Source organism: Portunus trituberculatus, chromosome 44 (assembly GCF_017591435.1).
Source record: "Portunus trituberculatus isolate SZX2019 chromosome 44, ASM1759143v1, whole genome shotgun sequence".
NCBI classification, from domain to species: Eukaryota; Metazoa; Arthropoda; class Malacostraca; order Decapoda; family Portunidae; genus Portunus; species Portunus trituberculatus.
The window spans coordinates 3747306-3749770 of record NC_059298.1 but is presented as its reverse complement, the minus strand read 5'-3'; the positions used below and the strand labels follow the sequence as shown (position 1 = coordinate 3749770).

At 42.8% G+C, this 2465-nt stretch overlaps 1 non-coding gene across 1 annotated transcript; it reads right to left on the bottom strand.

The window, feature by feature from the left end:
• Positions 1 to 390: 390 nt before the first annotated feature.
• Trnav-uac lies at positions 391 to 463 on the bottom strand. The gene has a single exon. It is a non-coding gene; the product is annotated as a tRNA-Val (tRNA).
• Between the last annotated feature and the right edge of the window lie 2002 nt (positions 464 to 2465).

Genomic DNA, 2465 nt, shown 5'->3' with positions numbered 1-2465 from the left:
GAGAGAGAGAGAGAGAGAGAGAGAGAGAGAGAGAGAGAGAGAGAGAGAGCAAGTGCCGCGAAGATAGAAATATTATTTTGGATCTTAAAGGTTTTTGAAAAGTGTTACATATTTTCCTGATTTTTCCTGTTCACTTTAAAAGAAGAAATAGAAAATTATTTTAGATATAAACACACGTAATGGAACACACTAATACACATGCAGCAAATATACAAGAAGATATGGTAATTAGTGAGTGGAATATAAGATAGAGGACATTATTTCGCCTCCCGTCACTATGTTCTTCCTGATCTCCTTGGAATATAAGTGTGAAGCAAGTAAAGAACAACACCGATACCGAAAAAGAGAGAAAATGCCATGCAGAAAAAAATAAAAACTTTACCAAAACCTTGCTCCCGCCAGGGCTCGAACCTGGGACCTTCTGCGTGTAAAGCAGACGTGATAACCACTACACTACGAGAGCTGTAAGCGGCTATAATTAAAACTGAAACAAATACCCGTATATGATATTATAATCCACGCAATATGCGATCAGAAAATAATCCTCATAAAATTACAACTAAATCATGACTACAAACACGATTAAGTCTTATCTATAAATCTTAAAGCGCTGCCTCTTCATCTTCACGTTAAGGAGAGGAAAATAAGAGAGAGAAGGAGGGGAGGATGTTAAGCGGTCGCGAAGGGAAAGATAAGAGGAAGTGAGGAAGGGAAACAGAGAGGAAAAGATGGGGGCGGCAGCTTCCTCCAGCCGCGACCTCTCACGCCTGGGCGAGGACGTGCCGGGCTCTCCTCTCATCCCAGGTAATGCCTCGGTTATTTATGTCCACTGGCCTTCTGACCTCGGCAAATGTGGGGGGTGGGGAAGGAAGGAGGGAAGGGACAGAGGGGGAGAGGAGGGGGTTAAGGCAAGTTGTTGAGGTCCCGAGCTACACTCACCTCAAATTCCTCCTCCTCCTCCTCCTCCCCAATCCTCTTCTCTTACACTTATCGAGTTGAGTGTGCAAATTGGCAGGTTGGACTTCTTCCCTTCGTACATATATATTGGCTTGTTTATGAACGATCAATTAGCGGGGTAACAAGTGCTTCCTTATAAATACACTTCAGTATTTAGTACACGCACTCAGGCATGTATGCACGCAAGCACGCAAGCACGTACATGCAAGCAACAGCGCACACTCACTCACACACACACACACACACACACACACACACACACACACACACACACACACAACAGTGGGAAAAGGCCTGTCAACGGAACTCTATTGTTTTTATAAGGATTCCATAAATTATGATAGTAAAAGTAATGGTACGACGACGACGACAACAACAACAACAACAACAACAACAACAACAACAACAACAACAACAACAACGAATACATACATAAAATGACCCTTACCAACCATAAAACAAAATCACACACATGAAAAAAATAAATAATAAGACCAACAGGCGATGAAAAACACAATTAGATAACAAAATATCAATGACAATAGAAGACCATTTACACGAGGAAAGTCAGACGCAAACACATATGCATAGTAATTCAGGCTGTACCACACACACACACACACACACACACACACACACACACACACACACACACACACACACACACACACACACACACACACACACACACACAGACGAGAAAGAGTTATGTTCACACGAACAAAATTTATCTTCCACCATAGTTTACCTCAAGTAATATTCGAAGTTATATTTCCATTTGTAAATTAAAAGACTAGAGAGAGAGAGAGAGAGAGAGAGAGAGAGAGAGAGAGAGAGAGAGAGAGAGAGAGAGAGAGAGAGAGAGAGAGAGAGAGAGAGAGAGAGAGAGAGAGAGAGAGAGAGAGAGAGAGAGAGAGAGAGAGAGAGAGAGAGAGAGAGAGAGAGAGAGAGAGAGAGAGAGAGAGAGAGAGAGAGAGAGAGAGAGAGAGCGACCACATCAGCAACCTATATAATACAGTCAGAATTATCACCAATAAACAGACCAGGTAAAGATTAAGATTTCCGAAAAGGTTCATGCAGTAATTTATCTAGTCGCACATTTACCTGTCTCATAAATACCAAATTGATCAAATGGCAAAAGTTATGCGTAAAATAAAGTTACCACTGATTACCTCATTTACCATAAGAGATTTCAAATATTTTTTCCCCTTCCTTTTTTTCCGCAAGTAAGTCGTGACGGCACACTCGCCCGGGCACGACTCCCCTTCTCCGCCCCCCTCCGCTTCCTCGTCAGGTTGGATCTCGGTCAGTTTTTGCCTCCTTCCCTGTGATGTCCGACGGGCGGGTGACAGCTGCTGATGGTTTGCCTCTGGACCCCTGGGACCGGGTAAACATTTTTAGACGCTTCATTTCTTTTTTTATATATATTCCGTATGTAGTCTCTCTCTCTCTCTCTCTCTCTCTCTCTCTCTCTCTCTCTCTCTCTCTCTCTCTCTCTCTCTCTCTCT